Below are 19,844 nucleotides of genomic sequence, written 5' to 3'. Positions count from 1 at the left end.
GCTGTTTGTGTGTTTCCCTGACGACTCCATTCTGTCCCCCACCCCCGCACATATAGATTATGCCGGAGGCTAATTGCGTTCATATATATTAAAGTTCAGAGAAACAAGTTTGCATGACATTTGTGATTCCGTTGTGAGACAAGTACTTTAGACTGGTGAGATACATTATCGATGTGGTGACTGATGCGTAAGGACAGACTAGTTCCAGAACTGCTGGATGGTGTCCCTGCAGTCTGGTGGCAGCGCGGTGCCCAGTGCTGGCAGTGGAAACCCGGTTTGCTCAAGTTGCCAGCTCTCGGGGCCTTTGCCGTTGCTCCTAGCATCGGGCAGGTTCACAGATGCCTGTGACCTCCCTGTCCTTTCTTTGCACCCTGGGTCGCTGCTGCTCCCTGAGGAACTATCGTCTAACAGTGCACAGGGAACTGCTGACTCGCTAGCCTGGGCGTTGTTTGGTTTGGGATCCTGGCTGGTCACGGTCCTCTTTGGGGGGACTGTAGCAAGTGACCTTTCGTTTCTGGGTAGGGCCTTGGTGGTGATGGGGACTGGGGACTGTGCCTTTGCTCGTGGCGATTGGTGCCATTGGGTCGATCAGGGGCAGGGTATCGATACCGGTGTCGTTGCCCCTGTGATCGCTTGCTCTGCAGCTCGTGTGTATTGGCTGCTTGTGGCCACACTCCCTGGTGCATAAATCTGGTCCCAGGGATGCAGGCTACAGTATTGGATAGCTCGCTGGACCCGTATGCTCCCGATGGGTGTTTGCCCGCTGCATTAGCTGCGTGCAGTTGAAATCCTACATCGCACAACGTTTCATTACTTATTGTGGATACTCTGGAGCTCCGATCGCGATCGCGTGACTTTTCCTCGCAGGTTGCATGTACACAACACTGATCGTTAGTTACACATTTTGGGCTCAAGTTTCGGCAACTGGAGCAACTAGTTTCGAATGGAGCATCTTAGAAATTGCAATTCTCGACATTTAGTTTGCTCCAATTCTAGCGAGTTAGAATAGTTTCATTTTAGAACAGTTGATTTTCAAAAGGGGGCGTGTCCAGCCACTTACGCCTGTTTTGCAAGTTTAGGCAGCGAAAACTAACTCCAAACTAACTTAGAATGGAGTAAGTGTAGATTTTTGTACACTCAGAAATACCTTGCCTACACTTGATAAATTGGGCACAGGGAACGAGAGATGGATGGGGGTGGGGGGGCGGTGGTGCTGGGGGTGGGGGGGAAGGAAAGTTAGAGTGAAGTTAGGGAATTTTACAAGCATTTAACATTTCACTTTTACAAATAAAGAGTCATCATGAATAATAAATTATAAATAAATCAAATAAAAAATAAATTAAATTTTCCTACCTGTTTGAAGTAGCAGCAGGCACTAAGCTGTTTGCGAGTTCGGCCGTTCGGCCAGTGGACAGGGACGGCGTGAGGCGAGAGCGACGACAGTACATCCCTGCAGCAGCTGGCTCCGAGCTGCAAAGACAAGTTCGGCCATTCGGCCAGGGCATAGGGGAGGCGTGCAAAGCACCAGGAGATGGAGCCAGCCAGCCAGCCAGCCAGCAAGTTTAAAAGTTTAAAAGTTTAATTTGTACTTCAAGTATGGGTGTTGCATTATCAACACCACAGATTATGCAATGGTTCTCCATCAATTCACTGCATAGGAGAGAATTGATTAGAGCTCACCGCACCAGGAACGTCATAGCCCATAGGTTGATGGACAGGAGGCCTTACCCACATTGGCAATATCGAGCCAGGCATCCGTATCTGGACATGAGCGAGGCTGATTGTGTCAAAAGACTGCGTTTCCGCAGAGAAGTTGTCGTTGAGATCTGTGATATGCTGAGAGCAGATTTACAGCCGAGAAGCAGAACGCCGACTGCCTTGTCTGTTGAAGTGAAGGTAACAGCTGCACTTGCCTTCTACGCCTCGGGATCGTTTCAAGCTACAGTTGGAGATATGTGCGCCATCTCTCAAAGTGCAATACATGCCTGCTTTTACCAGGTCACGGCTGCACTGTATGCGCAAAGGAATGACTTCATCTAGTTTCCAATGACCGGCCAAGCAATGCATGACAGAGCTGTGGGCTTCTCCAGGATTTCTGGCTTCCCAAAGTTACAGGGTTGCATTGTTTGTACCTGTCATGTATTCAACCAGCATTGTAACCCATGTATAAACTGACCTAAGTTGTACACCGTGAGAACACTGACCACTAGGTGGGAGACACTCCTAACCTGGACCTTCAGGTATAAAAGGGGAAGCTCCACCCACCTTCATCACTTGAGTGCTAAGGAATAAAGGACAGGTCACAGACTGACCTTCTCTCAAGCATGGGCCTCGTGTGCATTTATACTGTATAGTAAGGATGTATCAATGGCGACAAGAAACTGGGATTTAAACCACGCGAGCATGGCCACAAGCAGAACAGACGAGAGGTACTGTTAAGGAATAGTTGGGACAGAGATTCATCATTGTTAAAGCAGCACACAGTTCTCCAGGCAGACAAGGGCAGTCAGGCATGCCCCAACATGTAGTCGAACCCAGAGGGGGAGTTCGACAGAGACAATGGCAAGCTGAACAGCGATTCACGCCATTGCAAGGGACAATGCGGCCAGTAATTGGGCCATCAACACCTGTTAATGGTGCACTCAAGGACAATAACAGGGGCAGTCAGGGACGATCGACTGGCAAGGGACCTTTTGTTTCAAACCGCAACTCATGCTGGAGGCGTGGAGGCCGGAGTTTGCAGAGATGAGCAAAATACCTGCAGAAATGGACATTGGGGGAAATCGCTGGAAGCTGAAGTTCAGCGAGTTCATGTGGAGCACGTATACAGTTCATACACCAGGATGCCACCAATAATGATGAAAGTGCTCATCAATGGCATCCCAGTATCAATGGAGTTAGACACGGGTGCCAGCCAGTCCCTGATGGGTATCAAACAGTTTGAAAAGTTGTGGGCATCCAAGGCCAGGAGGCCAAAATTATCACCGATTGATGCACAGCTACGGACTTACACAAAGCAGATCATTCCGGTGCTAGGCAGCACCATGGTAGTCGTGACCCACAAAGATTCGGAGAACAGACTGCCACTCTGGATTGTCCCAGGGGACGGTCCCGCACTACTGGGGAGGAGTTGGCTTGCTGTCATGAACTGGAAATGGAGCGATGTCAATGCAATTTCCTCTGTGGAGCGAGTATCATGCTCACAGATCCTGGGCAAATTTGACTCATTATTTCAACCCGGCATTGGCACTTTCATGGGGGCCAAGGTAGTGATTCACATAAACCCAGACGCCAGACCAGTACACCACAAGGCCAGAGCGGTGCCGTACGTGATGCGGAAAAAGATAGAAGGCGAATTGGACCGCCTGCTGAGGGAAGGCATCATCTCGCCAGTCGAATTCAGTGACTGGGCGAGCCCAATTGTGCCGGTGCTCAAGGCTGATGGGCCGGTCAGGATATGTGGCGATTATAAGGCCACCATCAATCGGGTGTCACTCCAAGACCAGTACCCGCTACCGAGAGCGGAGGACCTCTTTGCGACACTATCCGGTGGCAAACTTTTTTAAAAATTGGACCTGACCTCAGCTTACATGACCCAGGAGCTGGCGAGTGAGTCGAAGAAGCTGATCACCATCACGACACACAAGGGGTTGTTTGAGTACAACAGATGTCCGCTCGGGATTCGCTCGGCCGCCGCGATCTTCCAACGAAATATGGAAAGCCTCCTCAAGTCGATCCCAGGGACGGTGGTTTTTCAGGACAACATCCTCATTATGGGTTACGATACCGAAGAACACCTCCACCTGGAGGAGGTGCTACGCAGACTGGACCGGGTAGGTCTGCGACTGAAAAAGGCGAAGCGCGTCTTCCTAGCTCCAGAGGTAGAATTCCTGGGGATGAGGGTAGCAGCAGACGGGATCAGCCCTACTGCGTCCAAGACGGAAGCGATCCAGAGAGCACCCAGACCCCGTAACACGACGGAGCTGCGTTCGTTCCTGGGGCTCCTGAACTATTTTGGTAACTTTCTTCCCAAATTGAGCATGCTGCTAGAGCCGCTACACGTGCTCCTACACAAAGGCATGAATGGGTCTGGGGGGACAGCCAGGAAAGGGCTTTTAATAGAGCACGCAATTTGTTATGTTCCAACAATCTGTTAACGCTATATGACCCATGTAAGAAACATGTGTTAACGTGCGATGCGTCGTCCTATGGTGTCGGGTGTGTGTTGCAGCATGTCAATGCCAAGGGTCAGTTACAGCCGGTAGCTTATGCCTCCAGAAGCCTGTCCCAGGCAGAAAGGGGCTACGGGATGGTAGAAAAGGAGGCGCTCGCATGTATATATGCGGTAAAGAAAATGCATCCGTACCTGTTTGGCAGGAAATTTGAGCTGGAGACAGATCACAAACCCCTAATGTCCATTTTGGCCGACAACAAGGCCATAAATGCAAACGCATCGGCCCGCATACAGAGGTGGGCACTCATGTTAGCCACCTATGACTACACAATTCGGCACAGACCGGGCACCGAAAACTGCGCCGATGCACTCAGCAGGCTCCCACTAGCCACCACTGAGGGGGCGACCGAGCATGCTGCTGAGATGGTCATGGCTGTTGAAGCTTTCGGAAGCGAAGGCTCACCCTTGACAGCCCGTCAGATTAAAGCCTGGACAAATAGAGACCCGCTATTGTCTCTCGTCAAGAAATGTGTCTGAATGGGGACTGGGCAGCCACGTACAGGGCATGCCCTGAGAAATTTAAATCATTTCACAGGCGCAAGGATGAACTCTCGATTCAGGCCGATTGCCTACTGTGGGGAAACTGCGTAGTCATGCCCCAGATGGGCAGAGAGGTGTTCATCAGAGAACTCCACAATGGGCACCCGGGCATTGTCACGATGAAGGCAATTGCCAGGTCACACGTTTGGTGGCCAGGAATAGACACAGATCTGGAACTTTGTGTTCGCAGGTGCAACATGTGTGCCCAGCTGGGCAATGCGCCCAGGGAAGCCCCCCTTAGCCCCTGGCCATGGCCCGCAAAGCCTTGGTCACGCATCCATGGGGACTACGCAGGTCCTTTCATGGGGAAAATGTTTTTGGTTGTAGTAGATGCCTACTCCAAATGGATCGAGTGCGACATTTTAAGTTCAAGCACATCCTCTGCCACGGTAGAAAGTCTACGGGCAATGTTCGCCGCCCACGGTCTACCGGACATCTTGGTCAGCGACAATGGCCCGTGCTTCACAAGCACTGAATTCCAGGACTTCATGGCAGGCAATGGAATTAACCATGTTAGAACGGCACCGTTCAAGCCGGCCTCAAACGGCCAGGCAGAACGAGCAGTGCAGATAATCAAACAGGGGATGCTCAGAATCCAAGGGGGTTCCCTACAAACCCGCTTATCACGCCTCCTGTTGGCCTATAGATCCCAACCACACTCGCTCACAGGGGTTCCACCCGCAGAGCTACTAATGAAAAGGACGCTCAAAACCCGGTTATCCCTTATACACCCCACCATGAAAGAAATTGTCGAGAGCAGGCGCCAGTCACAATATGACTACCATGACAGGAATGCGAGGGCGTGATATATTGATGTAAATGATCCTGTTTTTGTCCTCAACTACGCTGCAGGGCCCAAATGGCTCGCAGGCACTGTGATTGCCAAAGAGAGAAATAGGATTCTGGTAGTTAAACTTACCAATGGACAAATCTGCCGCAAACATGTGGATCAAACAAAAAGGAGGTTCAGCAACCCCATAGAAGAAGCAGAGAAAGAACACGATATAGAGTTCACTCCACCACAGGTGACCGAACACCGGAACCAAAGGGAGGAGAGCCCAGTCACTGTGGACAGTCCGGACAGGCCTGAGGCACCGCAAACAGCAGACACTCAGGCCAGCGCCCAACAACCGGAGCCCCAACTCAGGCGCTCTACAAGGGAGCGTAAACCACCAGAGAGACTCAACCTGTGATCCCAATAAGACTTTGGCGGGGGAGGTGATGTCATGTATTCAACCAGCATTGTAATCCATGTATAATCTGACCTAAGTTGTACACCGTGAGAACACTGACCACTAGGTGGGAGACACTCCTAACCTGGACCTTCAGGTATAAAAGGGGAAGCTCCACCCACCTTCATCACTTGAGCGCTAAGGAATAAAAGACAGGTCACAGACTGACCTTCTCTCAAGCATGGGCCTTGTGTGCATTTATACTGTATAGTAAGGACGTATCAGTACCCACAGCGCCTTGCGAGCACCTGTGGAGGATTCCGAGCAGTACAGGAATAAAAAAGGTTTCCACTCCATTAATGTGCAACTCGTGTGTGACGACAAGCAGCGCATCATGTCAGTCGATGCGAGATACTCTGACAGCACCCCATGATGCGTTCATCCTACATGTTTGAGCAGAAGCTGGCTACTGGGAGATAAAGGGTATGGCCTCACCGCCTGGCTCATGATGCCCTTAGGTGTAACATGGACGGAAGCTGACCATCAGTACAACATGTCGTGCATTGCGACACGCAGCATCATAGAGAGGACCATCAGTATCTTGAAACAGCGCTTCAGATGCCTGGACCATTCCGGAGGCCACTTGCAATACTCTCCTAAGATTGTCAGTTCACTGTTGTGTGCTGCATGCTGCATAACTTAGCCATCATGAGGCAGCAGGAATTGGTAGTGGAACCAGAAGACCCACATGAGGGGAGAGTGCCTGATGATAGTAATTTGGAAGAGCAGGATGAGGATGATGATGACGATCAAGAAAGCATGCAAGTGCCTGAATGAAGAAGTTTCTCCTCATCTCAGTCCGAAATGGCTTACCCCTTATCCTAATACTGTGTCACCTGGTTCTGGACTTCCCCAACATCGGGAATATTCTTCCAACATCTAACCTGTCCAGTCCCATCAGATCCCCTCTCATCCTACTAAACTACAGTGAATAAAGGCCCAGTCGATCAAGTCTCTCCTCATATGTCAGTCCAGCCATCCCTGGAATCAGTCTGGTGAACCTTCACTGCACTCCCTCAATAGCAAGAACATCCTTCCTCAGATTAGGAGACCAAAACTGAACACAATATTCCAGGTGATGCCTCACTAAGGCCCTGTACAACTGCAGTAAGACCTCCCTGTTCCTATACTCAAATCCCCTAGCTATGAAGGCCAACATACCATTTGCCTTCTTCACCGCCTGCTGTACCTGCATGCCAACTTTCAATGACTGATGTACCATGACACCCAGGTCTCATTGCACCTCCCCTTTTCCTAATCTGCCGCCATTCAGATAATATTCTGCCTTCGTGTTTTTGCCCCCAAAGTGGATAACCTCACATGTGGATATCCACATTATGCTGCATCTGCCATGCATTTGACCATTCACCTAACCTGTCCAAGTCACTCTGCAGCCTCTTAGCGTCCTCCTCACAGCTCACACCGCCACCCAGTTTAGTGTCATCTGCAAACTTGGAGATATTACACTCAATTCCTTCATCCAAATCATTAATGTATATTGTAAATAGCTGGGGTCCCAGCACTGAGCCCTGCTGCACTCCACTAGTCACTGCCTGCCATTCAGAAAAGGACCCATTTATCCCAACTCTCTGCTTCCTGTCTGCCAACCTGTTATCTGTCCACGTCAGTACATTACACCCAATACCATATGCTTTAAGTTTGCACACCAATCTCTTGTGTGGAACCTTGTCAAAAGCCTTTTGAAAGTCCAAATATACTGCATCCACTGGTTCTCCCTTGTCCACTCTACTAGTTACATCCTCAAAAAAGTCTGGAAGATTTGTCAAGCATGATTTCCCTTTCATAAATCCATGTTAACTTGGACCGATTCTGTCACTGCTTTCCAAATGCGCTGCTTTTTCATCTTTAATAATTGATTCCACCATTTTCCCCACTACTGATGTTATGCTAACCGGTCTATAATTACCCGTTTTCTCTCTCCCTCCTTTTTTAAAAAGTGGTGTTCCATTAGCTACCTTCCAGTCCATAGGAACTGATCCAGAGTCGATAGACTGCTGGAAAATGATCACCAATGCATCCACTATTTCTTGGGCCACTTCCCTAAGTACTCTGGAATGCAGACTATTCGGCCCCGGGGATTTATCGGCCTTCAATCCCATCAATTTCCCTAACACAATTTCCCGTCTAATAAAGATATCCTTCAGTTCCTCCTTCTCCTACACCCTCGGTCCCCTAGTACTTACGGAAGGTTATTTGTGTCTTCCTTCGTGAAGACAAAACCAAAGTATTTGTTCAACTGGTCTGCCATTTCTCTGTTCCCCATTATAAAGTCACCTGAATCTGACTGCAAGGGACCTACGTTTGTCTTCACTAATCTTTTTCTCTTCACATATCTATAGAAGCTTTTACAGTCAGTTTTTATGTTCCCGGCAAGTTTCCTCTCATACTCTATTTTCCCCCTCCTAATTAAACTCTTAGTCCTCCTCTGCTGAATTCTAAATTTCTCCCAGTCCTCCAGTTTGCTACTTTTTCTGGCCAATTTATATGCCTCTTCCGTGGATTTAACACTGTCCTTAATTTCCCTTGTTAGCCACGGTTGAGCCACCTTCCTCGTTTTATTTTTACTCCAGACAGGGATGTACAATTGTTGAAGTTCATCCATGTGATCTTTAAATGTTTGTCATTGCCTATCCATCATCAACCCTTTAAGTATCACTCGCCAGTCCATTCTAGCCAATTCACGTCTCATACCATCGAAGTTACCTTTCCTTAAGTTCAGGACCCTAGTCTCTGAATTAACTGTGTCACTCTCCATCTTAATAAAAAATTCTACCATATTATGGTCACTCTTCCCCAAGGGGACTCGCACAACAAGATTGCTAATTTATCCTTTCTCATTACACATCACCCAGTCTAGGATGGCCAGCCCTCTTGTTGGTTCCTCGACATATTGGTCCAGAAAACCATCCTTAATACACTCCAGGAAATCCTCCTCCACCGTGTTGCTACCAGTTTGGTTAGCCCAATCTATATGTAGATTAAAATCGCCCATGATAACTGCTGTACCTTTATTGCATGCATCCCGAATTTCTTGTTTAATGCTGTCCCCAACCTCACTACTACTGTTTGGTGGTCTGTACACAACTCCCACTAGCATTTTCTGCCCTTTGGTATTCCGCAACTCCACCCATACAGATTCCACATCATTCAAACTAATGTCCTTCCTTAATTTCCTCTTTAAACAACAACACCACCCCACCTCCTTTTCCTTTCTGTCTATCCTTCCTGAATGTCGAATACCCCTGGATATTGAGTTCCCAGCCTTGGTCACCCTGGAGCCATGTCTCCGTGATGCCAATTATATCATATTCATTAATTGCTGCCTGTGCAGTTAATTCATCCACCTTATTATGAATACTCCTCGCATTGAGGCACAGAGCCTTCAGGCTTGTCTTTTTAACATACTTTGCCCTTTTAGAATTTTGCTGCAATATGGCCCTTTTTGATTTTTGCCTTGGGTTTCTCTGCCCTCTACTTTTACTTTTCTTATTTCTATCTTTTGCTTCTGCCCCCATTCTACTTCCCTCTGTCTCCTTGCATAGGTTCCCATCCCCCTGCCATATTAGTTTAACCCCTCCCCAGCAGCACTAGCAAACACACCTCCGAGGACATTGGTTCCAGTCCTGCCCAGGTGCAGATTGTTCGGTTTGCTTCAATTACTGATGCCTGAGGGCTCTGCGACAACTGTTGCGCTTGGACATGTTTATTTTTTGTAGTTGTTCCTATATTGTGTTGTTTTAATGGAACATGATTCAGTTTTAATGAAAAAATATTTTATTGAAAAGTTCCGTTAGTGTAATAAAATATTTGTTGTATCAAACTTTACTTTTTAAGATCACTTAAAAACTTGTAAAGTTACAAAAGTTACAAAACAATTTCAATGTGAAAAATCTTACACTCTTAAGATCACTGAAAATTCAGGATCACTTTTTAGGTGCAAAATTAAATAAGTTACAAAATGTGAGAACATTTACACTATAAGATCACTTAAAAACCCTAAGATCACTTATAAGTTGTAAAGTTACAAAACTTACAAAACAATTTCAATTTGAAAAAAGTTACTACAGTTACATCAAGAACAAGAACAAAAGCAGCAAAGAAAGGCTGCAACCATCTCTCATCCACATCTCTGTGAATGTTCACTTCTTCATGGGGGTGTCATTTGATTGGCGGGGCTGTGTGCCCTTATTGCAGCAGCTACCTCCATGAGGGCCTGTGCCGTCACTTGCATCCCCTCCCTGACAGCCTGTGCCGTCACTTGCACTCCCTCGGACATTCCCTCCCTCATTTCCCGTGTCATTACTGCTATTTCTCCCGTCAGTACCATTACCTCTTCACCCACGACACTGACGCTGCCCACGAGTGATCGGATAAGGTCATTGCTCTTCACACCCAATGCCACAACCTGAGCCACATCTGTTGCATGCTGCATCTCAGAAAAAAGCGTGTTTCCAATCTCCTTCTCCTCTGCCTGGGTCTGCCTCGCGGCACCACTCCAGTGGGAGCCGCGGGCTGGGACTGTAGGACCCTGGATGTTCCAAATGGCAGTACTCCAGTGGGAGCTGCGGACTGGGACGGTGGGACCCTGGGTGTTACAAATGGCAGCACTCCAGTGGAAGCCGCGCTCTGGAATGGTGGGACCTTGGGTCTTGCATCGGGCAGCACTCCAGTGGGAGGTGCAGGCTGGGATGGTGGGGCAGTGGGCATTACACCAGCAGCACCACTGGGACCTGCAATGTCGGAATCTGTGAAACCATGGAAGGTGGAACCAGAACCTATGCAAGGGTTTGAAACACTGATGTCCGTTGATGTGGGCTCATAAATATTAAGTTCTAAAATATCCCCTGAAGACATTTCAGTCCACGCCTGCAGCCACCCTTGGTCTGGATCATCTGCATCTGGTTCTTCTGGTTCTTCTTCTGGATCTTCAGAATCTTCAGGATTGGCATAATCTTCTGCAAAATATATCAGAATAGTCAAATGTTTAGCAGCACAGGAGGGGGCAGGATAGGTGGCATGAGTACTCTCACACATAGCAGGTCAGGCAGCAGGTTGATTTGAAGGGCCACGATGGGCTTGAGTTGCTCATGGATCAGGGTTACGAGCTCCTCATAGGTCTTGGTCGTTGTCTTCGCTGATGCCAGCAAGTCCCTGACGAGGCCATAGATGGTGGGCCCGCAACTGGTTAGCAGGATAGCTCTGCGCTTATCAGCTAGTGTGGCTGTGTTGTCTCCTGCCAGGTTGTTTGCCGTGAAGAAATGGTCGAGCCTCTCCACAAAGGCATCCCAATCATCACCATCGGCAAACTGCTGCATCGTACCAAGGGTAGCCATTTTCGCGTGAAAGTCTGTGATATCGTCGACAATTGTTGTGTCTTTGAATGCTCTAATAATGACTCCACGAGGCAATGTGTTGAAAATTGAACTGTAGTGACCTTAGTCCTTTATTTGTTAACTCCATAGTGAGCATCACACCTGGTGGCCTGCCTTTTATATTAGACCAGGCACACCTGTACAGGTAACCTACAAGTCTCCCACTGCTGTGCCCTCTGGTGGCACACCTTGTGATAGTACCAACAGTAGCCATGTAGGATACATGACACCCGTTGGATCTCTTCATTTTGGCGTGGCCTAACCCGACCTTTAGTTTTGGGGGGTGGAGCCTTGATCTGTGCCAAAAAGATCGGGTTGCCATGGTAACCAGGGACACAGGGACACAATGCGAGCTGAGGCCTGTAAAGTAAAGCATACAGCCACCTCCCAACACATTAAAAGAATTGAAAAACGCAACTTACCTGCAACCCCGCCCGAAGGGCTGTCACCGCGGTCTCTCTCTCCTCTCTCGCTCTCTCTCTGCAACCTTCGGGCGGGTTGGAGGTAAGTTGCTGCTATGTGTTTTTCAATTCTTTCAGTGTGACCGGGCATCTGCTACGCCGATTTCCTTACCTGCGCCGATTTCCTTAACTCTATGTAAGGTTTTTCAGGACAGGCCACATACACTGGCCTATTCAGAACTGGAGTAACTCTCAATGGCCAAACTTCCCTAAATGGCCAGAATTAGTGCAGGTGGCTGGTTACGCCCCGTTTGGCTGAAAAAAAAACTGACTTAAAAAATTCATAACTAACTGAGTTACGCTGGTACAAATTGATTGGGGAAACTGGGGATTTTTAAGTTAGGCCAGAAAAAGTAGCCTGATCCAAAAAAAACGGCGCAAATACTGGGAAAAATTGAGCCCTAGTTCTCTAACTCTGTTGTTAAAAGATATATTTTTTAAATCAAATGTGGGCAAATGGAATTAAGGAATTAAGACACAACAATCGCTGATCTGATGGATTGGCCGATGCCTGTTCCTAATGTACCTATGTTAAAAAATTTCTATCAAGTTAATAAAACATAACTCTCTCTTCACAAATTAATTTTGACTTTTTGATCCATCTATGCCCTTCTATGTGTTCATTTTTTAATGATATTCTTTAATAATTTCCCTGCCGCTGATGTAAGGCTAACGAGTTGCTTGGCTTATCCCTCCTCTTTAACAGGGATAGAACATTTGTGACCTTCCAGTCATTTGGCACAGTTCCCATCTCCAAATAAATTTTGAAAAATCATGGTTAATTTCTCCATTACTTCCTGACTGAATATCCTTCAGTATTCTGGGCTGCACACCATCGAGTGTCAGGCCCATCTATTCTAGCATCTTCAGCCCCTGAGGCCTATTTCTTAATTTACACACGCATCTACTTGTTGCTTTTTTACTTCCTCATTTACAAACTTGCAATATTTCCTTCACACCCTTTGTAAATACTGAGTAAAGAACTCATTAAACAACCGTCATTTCCTTATCTGCATAATAGTCGTGCCATGTTCATTTTTAGTGAGTGCGATGGTTCCCTTTATGTTGACTGTAAGGTTTTTTTTTCATACTCCCTTCAGCTCTCATCTCTCTTTATCACTTTGTGCCGATAATGGTACTTCTCTCAGCTTTCGCTTTTCATATGCTTATTTTTAATTTTTTAATTTTTAGACGAATGTGATTATTCATCCATGAAACCACAAGCCCAGATACAGACCTTTTTCCTTTCTTTGGATGTTTCTTTGTGGCACCAATCTCACACTTAAATGTGGGCAATAAATGCTAGCCTTGCCAGCGACGCCCACATTCCAGGAACCAAACAAATATTTCCCATTCTTCCTCAATTGTATTACATGCTAACTTTTCTCTCCAGCTTATCCAGACTAAGTTTTCTTTTATTCTTCCATGTATTGCAATCAATCAACTTTATTTTTGACTTTTTTTTATATTCTCTATTTAAATAATAAAGCTAATTATGTTATGTTGGAGAGAAAGCAAGAACGAGATACTGAGGTGAACGATCAGCCATGATCATATTGAATGGTGGTGTAGGCTCGAAGGGCCAAATGGTCTACTCCTGCACCTATTTTCTATGTTTCTATGTTTCTATAATCGCTTATCCCTAATTTTTTTTTAGTTTTCATCCTATTTCATCTCATTCCTCCCGTATATTAACCGTTCTATCTAAACGTTACAGCATCGAGGTATTTTTTTAAATGTTCAATATTCTTCCTGGCAACCCATTCCGACTCCCTGGCCACTCTCTGTGCAATGAGGTACCTTCTGGCCACGATCCTTCACAACCTGAACCCCAGCCTTATTCTCTTACAACCTTGGCGTCAGTTTCTTTATTTCATTTAAATTTCGATTTTTTTATTTCTAATGATTTCATGTAAGTTACTCACTAATAAATCCAATAAGGAATTCAGGAGAAACATATTTACTCAGAGAAGGGTGAGAATATGGAACTCGTGGAGTGGTTGAGGCAACTAGCATAGATGCGTACATGAGGTAGAAAGGAATAGAACATGTTTTTAGGGTGCGATGAATTAAATAGAATAAGACAAGGTTCATGTTGGGCCGAATGGCCTATTTCTGTGCTATCATCAGTATTGTGTCCGTAAGCACTCTAGTAATAACTCCATGAGGCAAGGTATTGTACTTGAACTGTGATGACCTTAGTCCATTTATTACAGCTCCTGAGTGAGGGTATAGCATGGTGAGTTTCCTTTTATACCGTGTTACCTGTTGTGTACAGGTGACCCCTGGGTCTCCACCAGTTGCACCCTCTGGTGGTACAAGCATAGTGTATTTAGTGTGAAGATACATCCAGTAGTATTATGGAACTGTACATTAAGTGTACAGGGAGTATACTTATGTTATACATACACAACAATCATCATATCGTATCGAGAATGATTTGCTTCCATCTGCGGGTGAGCAGATACATGTGCTATACATTTTATGTCATTCTATTCATATAACTCTATAATGTCCCTTCTTGGATGCAATGCTTCCTCATTGCTGATCCTCTTGATACTTGGGATCAGCTTTGATTTAACTATAACATTATAAATTAGTTATATTTAATGACAAATTTCATGACAAATATTTTATAATCAGCATATGGCACTTCAGAGCATTTTAACTGTCAGGGTACTGGTTTAAGTTATGTCTATGGTGTAATGTATTGAATAAAGAGTCTGGCCAGATACTGTGAGCTCAAAGTAAAGTGTGGCCGTAATCCTTTATTACACGTCTCCAGAGTGCCTCTCCAGCCTGTGAGGCCTCCCCATGTGCAGGTGCTCCCAAGGGATTGTGGGATCCCTTGGGACTCCAGCTGATGAGCCCTCTGATGGTTAAACAAGATATTTACAGGTTTACATATATAACAACACTACCCCCCCCCCCCCGCCCAAAAGTGAATAGTGTAACTATTTACAATGTGAGTCGATCTGGGGCCTTTCTTTCCCTGGTTGATTGTCTCGGTGCAAATGCTGGTTTTGGTGAGTCGTTTGTTAGGCCCTCGCTGGACTGCTGTGCAGCTGGCCTTGCTGGGCTGCCTGGCATGGTGAGGCAGCCCAGCAAGGCTACTGCGAGTGATGGGTTCTGCTTCGTGGTCAACCGCTGGGTCGGTTGCCATTGGTGTGTGTGTTGGAGGGTCAAAAAAGGTAGAGTCTATTGTGGGTTGCTCTGGATAATCCGTGAATCTGAGTTTGGTTTGGTCCAAGTGTTTCCTATAGGTGATCCATTTGAAAGTTTGACCAGAAACACCCTACTCCCCTCTTTGGCCATGACAGTGCCGGGAAGCCACTTGGGACCTTGTCCATAGTTCAACATAAATACAGGATCATTAATCTCCATTTCGCAGGATACATTTGAGTGATCATGATATGTATTCTGTTGAAGCCACCTGCTCTCTACCTGTTCATGTAGATCGGGAGGACTAACAAGAGCCTTGTCTTAAGTGCCCTTTCCATGAGCAGTTCAGCGGGGGGAATCCCAGTGAGCGAGTGGGGTCTTGTGCGGTAGCTAAGCAGGACTCGGGATAGGCGAGTCTGCAGTGAGCCTTCAGTTACCCCCTTCAAGCTCCGCTTGATAGTTTGAACTGCTCTCTCTGCCTGACCATTGGATGATGGTTTAAACGGGGCAGATGTGACATGTTTGATCCCATTACGTGTCATGAACTCTTTGAACTCGGCACTGGTGAAACATGGCCCATTGTCACTCACAAGGACATCAGACAGGCTGTGCGTGGCAAACATGGCCCGCAGGCTTTCAGTGGTAGCAGTGCTTGCCGACATTATCTCACATTCAATCCATTTGGAGTACACATCTACAACCACTAGGAACATTTTTCCCAAGACATGGACTCTGGACCACGGTTTGGAAGGCCAAGACCACAAACTTAGTGGCGCCTCCCTGAGTGCATTGCTTAACTGTGAACATGTATTACATTTGTGCACGCAGGACTCTAAGTCAGCATCGATACCGGGCCACCACACGTGGGATCTGTCTATCGCTTTCATCATTACAATGCCTGGGTGGGTACCGTGGAGATCACTAATGAAAGTGTCCTTGCCCTTTTTGGGTACGAATACCCAATTACCCCGCAGAAGGCAGTCTGCCTGTATAGACATTTCATCTTTGCGCCGCTGGTATGGCTTTATTTCTTCCTGCATCTCTAACAGGATACTGGACCAACTCCCGTGGAGCACACAGTTTTTTTACTAAGGACAGTAAGGGGTCCTGGCTCGTCCAGGTTCTAATCTGTCGGGCAGTAACAGGTGATTGCTCACTCTCGAATGCTTCCATTACCATAACTAAATCTGTGGGCTGTGCCATCTCCACCCCCGTGGTGGGCAATGGCAGCCGACTGAGAGCATCGGCACAGTTTTCTGTGCCTGGCCTGTGTGGATGGCGTAGTTGTATGCAGACAATGTGAGCACCCATCTCTGGATGCGGGCCATTGCATTCGTATTTATCCCTTTATTTTCAGAAAAAAGGGATATCAGTGGCTTATGGTCGGTTTCCAATTCAAATTTGAGCCCAAACAGATATTGGTGCATTTTTTTACCCCATAAACACACACTAATGTTTCTTTTTCGATCATGCTGTCGGCCCGTTCAGCCTTAGTCAGACTTCTGGATGCATAAGCAACCGCATGCAATTTCCCAGATTCATTAGCTTGTTGCAATACACGCCCGACACCGTATGACGACGCATCACATGCTAGTACCAAACGCTTACATGGATCATACAACATAAGCAATTTATTTGAGCATAACAGTTTGCTAGCTTTTACAAACGCATTTTCTTGGCTTTTACCCCATACCCATTCGTCTCCCTTACACAGTAAAGCGTGTAGTGGTTCTAACAGTGTGCTAAGTCCCGGTAAGAAGTTACCAAAGTAGTTCAGGAGTTCCAGAAACGACCGCAGTTCCGTCACGTTCTGTGGTCTCGGTGCGTTCTCGATTGCCTCCGTCTTCGAATCGGTGGGCCTGATGCCGTCCGCCAAGTTTCTTCTCCCCAGGAACTCCACTTCAGGCGCCAAGAAAATGCACTTCGAGTATTTTAACCTGAGCCCCACGCGATTGAGTCGACTAAGAACCTCCTCCAGGTTCTGCAGGTGCTTGACGGTGTCCCAACCTGTAACCAAGATGTTGTCCTCGAAGACCATGGTGCGCGGGACCGACTTCAATAAGCTTTCCATGTTTCTCTGGAATATCGCCGCAGCTGATCGAATCCTAAATGGGCATCTGTTGTAAATGAAGAGACCTTTGTGCGTGTTGATGCAGGTGAGGCCCTTCAATGATTCCTCCAGCTCCTGCGTCATGTAGGCCAAGGTCAAGTCCAGCTTCGTGAATGTTTTTCCTCCTGCCAGCGTCGCAAATAGGTTGTCTGCCTTTGGTAGTGAGTATTGATCCTGCAGGGAGAAACGATTGATAGTTACTTTGTAATCACCAAGATTCTGATGGTGCCGTCTCCCTTGAGGATTGGAACAATCGGACTGGCCCACTCGTTGAATTTGATCGGCGAAATGATTCCCTCTCGTTGCAGCCGGTCCAGCTCGATCTCCACCCTCTCTCTCATTATGTACGGTACCGCTCTCACCTTGTGATGGATGGGTCGCGCCCCCGGAATCAGGTGGATCTGCATGTTTGCTCCTTGGAACTTCCCGATGCCCGGTTCGAACAGCGAGGGGAACTTGTTTAGGACCTGGGCACATGAAGTATCGTCGACAGATGAGAGCGCTCGGACGTCGTCCCAGTTCCAGCGTATCTTCCTGCCAATTCCTGCTGAGCAGTGTGGGGCCATCACCCGGTACCACCCAGAGTGGTAACTTGTGCACCGCTCCATCGTAGGAGACCTTTACGGTAGCACTGCCGATTACGGGAATCAGTTCCTTTGTGTACATTCTCAGTTTTGTGCGAATGGGAGTCAGGACTGGCCTTGAGACCTTGCTGCACCACAATTTATCTAAAGTCTTTTTGCTCATAATGGACTGGCTCGCGGCCGTGTTCAGCTCCATTGACACCAGGAGTCCATTTATTTTAACCTTCAGCATTATCAGGGGACAATTTGTGATAAATGTGTGCACCCCATATACTTCTGCCTCCTCGGTCTGAGGCTCTGATTCACCGTGATCCACCGTGGATCTGTCCTCCTCTGCAACATGGTGGTTTGCAGGATTAGCAGGGTTTGCAGCTTGCCTGCACATTACGTTGGAGATGTCCCATTCTTCCACAGTCTTTGCAAACGTAAACATTGAAGCAACATGAATGGAAATGATGATCACCTCCGCAACACCAACAAGGTATTAATGGCCTTGCATTCATCACCCTTGATGGTGGACTCAGACATCTGCGGACGTGCAGCTGCAGGCATGTGAGTCCTGCCCTGTACGTTACGATTTGAAAACAACATTACTTTGTTCACAGTACTTGTAGCAGCATTCGTGTGCTGAGAGATTTGTTTGGTATTGTCACTGGTGGCGATGAACGCCTGGGCTATCGCTATGGCTTTATTCAAGGTTGGGGTCTCTACAGTCAAAAGTTTGCGAAGTATTACTTCATGGCCAATGCCAAGTACAAAAACGTCCCTGAGCATGTGTTCCAAATGTCCTTCAAATTCGCAATGTCCTGCAAGGCGTCTTAGCTCGGCAACGTAGCTCGCCACTTACTGGCCTTCAGACCTCTTGTACGTGTAGAACCGGTACCTTGCCATCAGAACGTGTTCCTTTCAGTTTAGATGCTCCCGGACCAGTGTGTACAAATCATCATATGACTTCTCTGTGGGTTTCGCTGGAGCAAGCAGATTTTTCATGAGGCCATACGTTGGTGCCCCGCAAACGGTGAAGAGAATCACCCTTCGTTTGGCAGCGTTCGCTTCTCCTTCCAGCTCATTGGCTACGAAGTATTGGTCACGTCGCTCCACGAAGGTTTCCTAATCATCTCCCTCTGAAAATTTCTCCAGGATGCCCACTGTTCTCTGCATCATTGCGGTGGGGGTTTGTCATCTGTATCTCGTCGCCAGTTGTTATGTATTGAATAAAGAGTCTGGCCAGATATTGTGAGCTCAAAATAAAGTGTGACCGTAGTCCTTTATTACAGGTCTCCAGAGTGCCTCTCCAGCCTGTGAGGCCTCCTTATGTACAAGTGCTCCAAAGGGATTGTGGGATCCCGTGGGACTCCAGGGGATGAGCCCTCTGGTGGTTAAACAAAGTAGTTACTGGTGTATATATTTAAAACATATGGTGCTCACTTAAATTTCATTTTTCAATGACTAAATGGGAGGAGGTAAGATTGACATATTGCCTGTCTACATAAATTAAGGAATAAAAAAATTAAAGGTGGCACTGTAAGGTATCAGTAGTATATCACAATGAGGAATGTTCAGAGCTCTGCTTAAAGAAAGACTTGGATTTATATAGCAACTTTCAATACCACCGGATGTCCCAAAGCACTTTACAGCCAATGAAATAGTTTATGAGGTATAGTCACTGTTGTAATGTAGGAAATGCAGCAGCCAATATGCGCACAGCAAGCTCCCACAAACAGCAATGTGATAATGACCAGATAATCTGTTTTAGCGATGTTGGACAGGGATAAATATTGGCCAGGACACCGGGCATAACTCCTCTGCTCTTCCTTCGAAAAAGAGCCACAAGACCTTTTATGTTCACATGAGAGGGCAGACAGGGCCCTCGGTTTAACGTCTCATCCGAAAGACAGCACCTCCGACAGTGCAGCACTCCCTCAGCACTGCACTGGAGTGACAGCCTTGATTTTTGCGCTCAAGTCTCTGGAGTGGACCAACTACCTTCTGACTCCGAGGCGAGAGTGCTACCCACTGAGCCACGGCGGACAAAGTTTCCAGCAGCTCCCCAGTACTGCACGCGAGTGACCATTCATAATGTGTGAGCCTTCACGGTGAGTGCTAACAGGCTCTTTATCATGGCTGA

Source organism: Pristiophorus japonicus, chromosome 13, assembly GCF_044704955.1.
Source record: "Pristiophorus japonicus isolate sPriJap1 chromosome 13, sPriJap1.hap1, whole genome shotgun sequence".
Classification (NCBI taxonomy): domain Eukaryota; kingdom Metazoa; phylum Chordata; class Chondrichthyes; family Pristiophoridae; genus Pristiophorus; species Pristiophorus japonicus.
Note: the sequence above shows the minus strand (reverse complement) of the source record.